The following is a 10,801-nucleotide window of genomic DNA, read 5'->3' on the forward strand; positions in this document are numbered from 1 at the left end:
ATACTGAAAACCAAGAAAAAATGTCTCATGTTTGGGGAAGTCATGCAAGTCTCTAAGACTCTAAATTTGATAAGCGTTAGCTTTATAGTATAGATATTTTGTTAATCCTGGCAAAAGGTCATGTGAATTCAGGGATTCATAGAGTAGAGAGGTTTTCCCTCACACGAATGCAGACTTGTTTGATTTTTAAATGGGACCAGATATGTACACTCAAGGACAGTACATGCAACAGGTATGCTAATGATATTCTCTGATCTGATTCTGCCTTTGAAACTTTGTAGCTCCTTTTAACAGTTTGTAGGTGTTCATTTCAGCAAAAGCTAGAAGCTATAGTAAATTTTGTTCGGTTTTCCTGAGAGAACTCAGCTTCAGGATGTGACAAATGGTAAGTAAAAGAAGAGGTAATGTGCCATCAAGCACTAATTTTTGCAAATAATTTAATCTGCATTGGTTCCGGTGTAGGTTGTGGGAAATAGTGCACACGAAATACTCCAAGTTTATTTCATCATTGAAATTTTATTTTTATCTTTATTTTCCATAAAATAAAACCATTGAAATTTTCTATAAAAGTCTGAAGTTGAGCATTACATAAAATACTGCAATTAAATATTACATCATATGATTATCAAACATTGAACCGAAGTCTACATGCAGCGCTTGTGCAGTATTTTGCTTGTATTTCTGATGGCTCATTTTATTAATGCCTAGGACATTATTTATCTAATTATTTTTATCATTTTAAAAGCAGAGTCAGAATAATAATGTCAGCCTGTAAAATATTCAACTAGCTTAAGATAGTGGTGACTTAGACAAAAATAGTTTGAATCAATGAGAAATGTAAAGTAAAGATTTACATATGTGAGCCCATGTGTGAGGAAATAGTATAGGAAATAGTAAGATGCAGTGCAGCTTACACAATGCACATAATATTGTGTCTGTGTCTTAGGAAGGGACAGATTTTATCACAATAAGATTAATTTGAATATATTGTATTTTTAAAACAAATTTTATAAACATATTTCACCAGAAACCACCTTCTGCTATATCTCTCTTGTCAAAGGAATATAGGAATATGCAGGTTCATACATGAAATACAGAGGTTCAGATATAATTTCTGGATTAAATCCTTCATTTGTCAGGTGCATTTTCTAATGCTTGAAAGTTGCAGTAATTTGCATAACATCCTATAAAAGAAATAATTCAAGTAAGGTGCAATATTCCATTTCAGCCTATATCGGTGAAAATAAGATGTGTTTACAGAATAAAACAGATCATACAATTTTAGTATGTCATTTCTTTAGTTAAACAGAATTATCTGATTCATAGGTGCAGTGAAATCAATATGTAAATGAATATTTTATTTCTTATTTATTTGCCTAATAAAGCAACACACAAGATTGCAAGTTTCTGTTTCAAAATACGCATTTTCTTCTAACTTTCCTTAGGGCAGTTCACCACAAAATCAGTGGAGTACAGAACACTTGGTGATGCTCTGCAGAGAGCTGACTGATTTTGTGGTACTGGCTCTCTTCTGATTTCCTACTGCTAAACTTAATTTAAAACATAATCCCGACAATGTTAAATGCCTTCTTGTCTTACTTGTCTGTGTAAGTAGTTGCTGTACAGCAGTTATTCACATGCCAATTCATGAGCAAGTTGTTCCGCACACAATAGTTGGCATATAAGAGCAGAAGTGGTATATAAATTAATCTCCTTTCAAATGTTATTTACATTAAGAGAAAAGCTTAAAACAGACTGTTCTAAAGCATTGTTATTACCTATATGGTGTTTTCAATGTAGTGAACGTTTTCTTTTAGTTCCCACACTGAAAGGAACAACTTTTTAGTTCTTGTTGAAAGGAAGTCTGAACAACTCAGGTGGAACACATAACAGAGCCACAGAGTTCCCTGGTTCTTTGCATCCTTGTCCCTGGGCCCCTGCTGTTCTTTTAGAGTCAAGTCAGAGATGTTGAGAACAACTCTCAGTCTGTCTGATTTTTACAAAACCAGTCAACCATAGTTGCAAGTCATATTAGAAAAAACCTATATACAGACTGCTGAAAAATTTTCAAGATTGATTTTGTTTTTAATCCAATTTTGCATGAGAATTTCATGCATTTGTTTGTCACTCTTGATCAGGGTGACTTCTTTCTCAGGACATAGAGAATGGAATTAATTTTCTTCCAAACAGAAAATTCTGAGTTCAGCATTTTTCCTGTTATACTCTCCTAAGACGTTTCATGAAGTAACAATATTTTTTTCTCATTTTGATTTTTTTAAAATGAAATGAAATTTATCTCTTTTAATAAAAATTTGCACATGTGTAAATATTAATTAATTAGTACTGCTAGTAACTTTGGTTACTTTGGCTCCTCCTCAATCACCTAAAGAAAGCTTTAGTCAGAGAGCACATAAATGCAAACAGGTTTAATCGGTTTGCCATATATAAACCTTAGAACTCTTTAGAGATTTTCTCAGTCTAGTGGAACTGTAAAGACAGATCTGTTCCAAAAGCTTTTCCCAGAAGAGGCCACTTGTGTCCTGAAGCACCATAGATAGTATAACCTATGCTTACTGCATGTGAACGTACATTTACTTAGTATATTGATCTGTTGGGGGAAAAAAATGTTTTATCAATCTTTAAAATTCTTAAATTTGTGCCTTTTAGACAATTTGTCAATATTTAAGGAGGGGCAAAACTGCCAAATGCCTCTCATCATCCCTTAACAGTGCAAAATTGTGAGCTACAAACTTTCAGAGGATGTAACGTGGAGCCCTTTCCTGCTCTTTCCAGTCCATTCTCTCCTGCTTACAGATCATCCTGTGGGGAGTTCACAAGGGATGTAATCCTTGCACTTTTAAAGTAGACATTAAAGAAGAATTATATCCTAGTTCTGCTTTTGTACTTTAAAACATGTGTGTGCATTTTAATTCTCATATTAGGAAATCATCTCTATAAAACATTTATCTTACTATCTATTGCAAATAACTTGGTATTTCTTTGGTGCCTTGTCAGTAACAGTGAATAATAATCACTTCAAGAACAACCACATCAGGAAAAAGTTTGAAATGGATCACCCTTTTATAAGAAGAAACTGTTGTGCGTAATACTCTACATGTGTTTGCTTAGTCTTCTATTGACTGGAAGCAACCACTAGTTAAAGATGAAGAACTTTGAAGCAAAATCCAACAGCCAAATTATTAATCACATCTAGGATTCTGAGGTACGGATAGATCCTTATAGCAAAATAGAAGTTTAATCATATATGTGCTAAAATTCATCATAATAACAATAATACAAACAGCAATTTAGGCTAGTATTACCTTTTGTTTCCAATTATTGAAACAGTTTGTAAAATGCATTCTGCATTACATGATTGCAGAGACCAATTTTCAAGTCAGACAGAAGATAAATACAAGTGGGAGACAATTGATTGTCTTACCATGATTCTCACAAAGTGTGATTGCGCATAACTTGGAAAAAGTCCACAACATGCTTATAAAGTCTTTTTCCATTAAAGGTGTGGTGATGTTTAAGCACAATAGCTGCTATCCCTGTTCTTCCTTCATAATCTAAAAAATTTGAAAAACAGTATGACAAAAATGTGAATGTGAATGTTTTATGACACTTGGGGGGATTTAGTATTAGTCAGAACAAATAAATTGATAGTGTGAAGTATCCATCCTGTTTTCTCAGACATCACTGACTATAAAGTATATGATATTTTATTTATAAGGTACATGATATTTTATTTACAATACATGGTATTGAAGACTTTAAAAGTTACTTTCAGTGCATTTATTCAATTAAAAAATGTCACTGATGCCTTTTTATTAGGAATTATCTGTAGCTGGAAGGTGCCTGCTAGGTTTTATTCCTACCTGAACACTGGTGACATAGTGGCCTAATTAAATCAGAGGGACCATTAATTAAAAAAAAACCTGAATGCACTTACACAAAGATTAATGCAATAGATGGACACTGATATGTATGAGACTGTACTTGTTTTATATAAAGTCAAGTGCCTATTATACAGTGTATAAGCAGTGCTGAGTGCTTTGCACTCTCTTCCACAGACAAATTTTTGACAAAAAGGGTAAGTGGGTCCTAGTAAATTACAGGCATCAAACTATGTTTGACGTGCAAGCAGAAACAAAACCCTTTGCAAAAATATGTAACAGACATAGTTCCTGCATTCTATTTCACACAAGTGAAAATTCTAAGTGGAGAAAATATCTAAGTTGGAAGAAATCAGCTGCCACAGTTAAATCTGCTCAGAAAAAAAGAGCAGCCTTGAGGTGTGCCTAAACTGGAAAGAAAAAATATGGGTATTCCTTTTCCTGAAAATGAATCTGCAGTTACCGAACTGGTGATATGCTGTAAAGTTTGTTTTATCAATATTTGAGACTCAGATCAATATAGAAATACGAAAGACTGTGCCATCTAGATTTTATTGACACCATGACCAAAAATTGATGTGATTCTTGAGGCATTTTTTTAATGTGCTATTTACTGTCTGAGGTAGCAATAACCCTCTCAAGGAGTTCCTGTCAACTCCAACTGTAGATGATAATGAGAGATGCTTTGAACATTAGGTTACAGTTTTAGTTTCATGCACTGCATGACTGCCATCTGCTGATCAGCCATTCAGATGACGGCCTTTTAATTTTATTTTCATGTATCCTCTTTCTTTGAACACATTGTGTTTCCCATCTGTCAGCGCTGTCTCTTGAGAGCTTCCTCTTCATGTGGATGGTTTCTTTTAATACTAGACTTTATTTGCCTTCAACAGAAACAATGAATAGTTAGCACCACAAAAAGTTTGTCTTCCTCAACCTGTTCCTTCCATGGATGCATCTTCTGAGAAATTTTCTACCTCATCTTGTAATTTAGTTGCCTACAGCTTTTCAGCATGGTATTGTACATTTTTATGAAGCATCATATATGATTGAGAACATTCCAATTATTAAAAATATGTATGTTCTTGGACGGTACTCATAAGATAATGGTTTCACGCGTGTCATTTTTAATATACCCTGGTTTACCATTTTTTTAGATGAAAGCCTGTAGCCTAAGAGAAGTCCTGTGTTGTTGATAACTTTGTATTTCTCACTTTGTATTTCTCACTTCTGTGTTACAAATTTTAATTTATCCCGATGTTTCTTCCATTCATTACAAAATTTCAGCATGTCATGTTTATTAAATATAGCATTTTATTTGAACTGAAATTTCATAACATGTAGAAAAGCCTGAATTGCCAAGCTGAAACTATTTATATCCTTACATGTATTTGTGCATTCAGTTGCAAGAACAGAGAAGTTAGAGTAGGAAATTACTATTTTCATTTTATATTCTCAAACTATAGGGAATGTCTTACTTTTTACACTTACACCGTAAATGTTAACTTTGTGGACAAAATCCATCATACTAATGATCTCTGCAACTTCTAAAGTGGCAACATTTTCTCCTTTCCACCTGTTGAAAATATTTCTTATATTAATATAAATGTTAACGTACACATTTTTCTCCTATATGTGATGAAAGACTACTTTTAATGTGGGCTACCATTATTCTGAACTGAAGAATGTAGATAGACAGACAAACCCCTTTCTGGTTTAGTGCCATCTCGTTTGAGATCCCAGCAATATAAGAAGTGCCAAATTTGAAAAATTCAATTATGTGGGAGTAAACTTTGGTGGGCTTGATTCCTATCCTTAGTGTATTTGTTTAAACAAAATTGACATTCATCAGGTTTGAGTCTGACCAGTGTCATCCAGTCCTGTGTATGTGTGATTTCTTCCAAGCTCCCTGGATTTAGTCTTAACTTTGTGCTATACCTGAAAGTGTCTCCCCCCCGGTCAGTGAAGTAGAGGAACCCATCCTCATCCATCACTAGGGGGTCTCCTGTGTCAAGATACACATCTCCTTCCACAGACACATTACGCAGGAGTTTCTTCTCTGCAGCTTCTTTACTTCCAATATATCAAGAAAATGGGGCATCCTCAGTAACTTGAACAACTAAAAGTCTAGTTTGTCTGGTAGAGTGTGAACATGCTGGAAAGGAGAACTGGTGCTCATCAGCCAGACAGCAACATTATTTTCCAGGAGATTCAAAATAAATTCTTACTCTATTGATCCCAAAAAATCTGCCAAGTTCAAAACCAAAACCAAAACCAAACGAGAAACCCCATGCTAATTATTAAAATAAGTACAGGTACAGACCTGATTACCAGCATTGAAATTATATATCATACCACTGTATAAACCTACTGCAGCCAAAGGAGGGCTAACCTGCGTACTGTACAGTGAAAAATACATCATGATGTTTAATATCCCTATATTTCTCATGTGGCTTTAATTGTAATTGGTAAAATACCATGAACTTAGTTTGTGATGCTAATACATAGGATTTAATTTAATCACTATATTATTACACATGTTTAAAAGCTTGGTGCACATACCAAATAACAACCTCTTACAAGTTCATATGGAAATATGGTAGTATTGCCAAAAGATGAGAAAACAGGAGTAGAAAGTGAAATAATTTGCATAATACACTGTGAACAGGGACAAAACTGCAGCTTGTCATGCTGCAGTCTTTGCTCCAAGCAATGCTATCTTGGGATCACTATTTTAAAGTAGTTATAAAGTAACATAAATTTTTATGTAGAAATTTTGAGCTGAAGGAAATCATGACTATAAAGGGAATCTGTGTCTTCCTGTAGTCATTGAAGTTTTATATAAGCTACATAAATCAATAAATAGAAATGGAAAGGAAACTGTGCTAAAGTATCTCCCAAGGCTGTTTTCTAGATGATGCGTGATTATTGCTGCTCGTACCTTGTCCAGTACTTGGAGAGTTTCAGATTAAAGCTTTGTATTCTACTAATTAATTGCATGGGGCTTATTTTGTGCTTATACCCTTGAAATTTAAACATGATCCCCCTCCTTTTCTTCCCTCCTTTTAACTGTATATATATATAAAGAGCTTGCAGCTTAGAAGAGCTCTGATCTGCTATTTTTGATAAAAGCAGGAAACAGCAGAAAGTGAGCAGTAAGTGAAATACAACACAGAACTTACTTTCTCCTATGACCAGAGCTTTTGCTGCACATGTATTAATACAGTGCAGGAGAGATCTTGAGTGGATATTGATGTTGAGAAAGGCCACGATGAAGCCCAGCTTGGCCAGCCCAAACCAGACATGGATGAAGTCAGGTCCGTTACTCATCAGCAGGGCCACAGTGTCACCTTTTTCTAGATTCCCGTAGTGTAGGAAAACCTGTGCTACCCTGTTACTCCTCCTGTCTGCCTCTTGGTAAGTGTACTCTGTCCCTTCATAGATAAGGAATGGCTTCTGGGGAAATTTTTTCCACTCTCTGCATGAACAGGTCAGTTATGGAAAGAATTCCATTTCTTGCCCACTTTTTTACTGTTGCCTTCGACCTCTTCCACCTCAAGAAGTAGACTAGATCTTCCCAGAAATAGGGAAGAAAGATCCTCAGAGAGACACACAGCACCACCATTCCTCTGGCAATTGTCAAAAGCCACATGCATAGCATGCTTGGAGGAGGGCAATAGTAAGATTTAGTGATCTCAGACGTATAAAATACATACGTTATAATAATTAACACCGAGTTTTAAGACAGAGACTGGAAGTCAATGAGCTAATTACTATTCCACCAATTAATTTAAGAACTGTTAAAAATGCCTTATTGGTGTTTACTAGAACAAAAAGACCAGCAAGAGTACAAAAAAGAAAAAGGGGGTTAAGAGTAAAAAAAGGATTGTGCATGATTTTTAACTTGTAAACAAAATTATGTCTAGATTTTTTACTGTGCCATGACAAATCCTAAAAAAAGATGGAAACACACAGATCAAGCATATACTATCATACATATAATATGAAAGTATGTTACATACGATGCATCTGTTAAGATGCACCAAATGTTCCTCTTTGCTGCCTAAGTTGGTTGTTTTGGTATGATAGAATTTGAGACCATTTGAGACCAAAGGTTTGAACAGTCTGATGAACATACGCAAATTCAGGCAACATAATGTGAAACTTCTGCATCTTCTGAAGTATCCAGTTTTGACCACAGGATTTTCTGGCATTTGCAATAAATCGTGATTAATAACTTTGCAGTATTTGTATTATTTACATTGTTTACAGTAGCATACTGCAGGCTCAAACAAAATCATTCACAAGTACATACTGAGGTTTGGAAAATAACCTTTATAGCGTAACAATTAGTAACTTCTATAATGTATTTCAGGCAAAAATTAATTGTCATATTTTCAAATGGTTGTAGAGGAGGACTTGTGAAGATCATCCAAGATCCCTACAATGTAATACATGTAGCAGTGACCAGTCTCCTTTTTAAAGTTTCAGCCATTATTACTACAAATATTTGAAACATCTTATGTGACAATTTGGGATTCAGGAACACTTCAGCAATCTGAGAGGCTTTTCTAAATGGGGTGGCCTCTACTCTGTAATTTAGAAGTATCTTACTGACAAGCTGTACTTTTGGTATATTCCTCAAGGTTGATTACATTTTTAACAATATTCAATGAATGTATTTGTAAAATTCAGTGGAATTCTTGCAGAAAGCAAGGTCTTGTACGTACCACAAAGCATATGAAATGTATCAGTAAAAGAGCAGCTTAAAAATTAAAGCATTGTGACATTAGTTGCATATAAGCATACAAATGAAGTTAAAGCATGTAATACACAATGTTTTAATGTTCTAAAGAAAAATTTTAAACCCATCCTTTTCTGAAGTCTATGATTTGTAAAGAGACATTCTTAGCTACTTTGAAATCTGTCAATTCTTCTTAATTACATTGTGTTACCTATCAGGCCAATTGTTTAATCTTTGTATGTTAAGAAAAAACGTAAGTAGCTGCAAGTTTAGTCTTACAATAGATGTGCCATTAAAAGGCCCTGTGTTTCATCTCCCTTACTGACCTTCTGCCTTTCTCAGAATGTTATTGTTTAATAGCCAAGAGCAGAAACAGAAGACATCCTGAGTGTTGTGGCTATTAAATTCTCCTTGTCTATAATTTGGAAATCTTTACTCAGCTTTCTTTGCCACATGCAAGCATGCAAGATTCACTGAACATTCAAACAGTAAGTTTAGCTCTGGGCAAAGTCAAATTGGCAGATTTTATGAACTGAACCAATAAACACATAGACATAATCTTAACGGAAAATAAAAAAAAGGGATGATGATGTTAGACTAGGTTCAGCCCTAGCTTTCTTTTTGCATTCTTACATTACTTCTATTGTCAAAAATAGCCATGGTGTATCAGTGGGAACTCAAAGTAGAATAAAACAGGGGAAAGAATAATAGGCTACAAGAAAAAAATTTAGTCCTCAGAGCTGTGTCAAGATTAGTTTCGGTTCACCCTTTTCACATTTGAATGTGATTGGAAAGGCCCACCAATCCTTGTTTTAGAATTTTTTGAGCAAAATACTGTTTATGGAGCAGAATAAAAAAGAAAATTAAAGGAAAAATGTGAAATAAAAAAAAAGAGACTACAGTCCTACAGCCAGCTGCAGTGCAGAAATTTGGGAAATGCTTTGTTTGCTTACTTTCTCTGCTTTGTTCGTCTTTTTTTTTCTTTTCAGCTGTTCCTCTGCAATCACAAGGATTGAAAACATTTCCTTTTAATGAAAACTGATATTCTTAAGTATTTACTAAGAATTCTTAACTATCTCTTTAGAACTTGAACTTAAAACAAAATTCAAAAGGAACTAATCAGTGGTATCAAAATGCACAGTGGACTGTTCTTCAGTATTTTCTGGCAACCCCATAAATAATGACAAACAGGGAGAATTTTTCTAAATATAGGGAACCCAAACATTTACCAAGAGTTCAGGTAAAAATTCAGTTTTCCAAGTAATCTGCCAGCTTTTTCAGTAAAACAACATGCTACCTTTGTTAAAAGCAATCTAACCAATTTGAGTTTTGAAACTTGCCATACTGTATAATTAGTAGGAATAGACTGAGATGTTTCTCTATTGAAGCAGAGCTTCAGAAAATTGTAATGCAAGCAAACAAAGGGATATCTCTAAATTGACTTCAGATGCATACAGTGGACATTGTTGTATGTAAACAATAAGAAATTATCTATAGAAGAAAGGCAGACATTATAATTTAGCTGAGTTTATACCCAGCCCTTTTTCTAGCATCTGAATGATAAATGAAAACGTTTTCTTACCAACATTTTTTTTCTGTGTACTTTGATTAATGTCCTGTATTCAATTAGATCCTTTCTGCCTCTGTGTATCACTCGTAGGAAGGTTGCACGGGTTGTCTGAAAATGTTCCTTTTGTCCAAGCAGATGTTCTTTTGAAGCTCCACACCTACAGTGTGTCACTCGTGACTGCATGCCTAGACATACAGGTAAAGGCTCTCTTCTGTCTCCTGGATGTCGTAGGTCTCCAGTTCTGTAGTTCCTTGCTTTGCAGCTATCTTGAAGCATGTGAGGGAAAGGGAATTGGGCATTGCATTTTGGAACAAAGTGTATTTGCTGGCTGTATTGAGAGTTAATTGTTAAAAGATGAAGAAATCAATTATGCACTGCTGGTTTATATGTTTAACAGGATGATAAGCAGCAAGACAGAGCTGTACTGAGGGAAAGGACTAATCTGTTGAAATTTCTGTTTCAGTGCAATGGAAGCAACTTAGTGATGCTTCTATATGCTCTTAAATACAGTACATGCAACACACAGCAAACATGTCTGTAACATTTAGCTGACATTATCATGTGGTCTCTCCAATAGGAACAAAAGCC

General features: G+C 34.7%; 1 pseudogene; it reads right to left on the bottom strand.

Moving 5' to 3' along the window:
- Window positions 1–1,007: 1,007 nt before the first annotated feature.
- Window positions 1,008–7,655, bottom strand: LOC103616470 (annotated as a pseudogene).
- Between the last annotated feature and the right edge of the window lie 3,146 nt (window positions 7,656–10,801).

The sequence above is a fragment of the Corvus brachyrhynchos genome, unplaced genomic scaffold (genome assembly GCF_000691975.1).
Source record: "Corvus brachyrhynchos isolate BGI_N302 unplaced genomic scaffold, ASM69197v1 scaffold325, whole genome shotgun sequence".
In the NCBI taxonomy this organism is placed as follows: Eukaryota; Metazoa; Chordata; class Aves; order Passeriformes; family Corvidae; genus Corvus; species Corvus brachyrhynchos.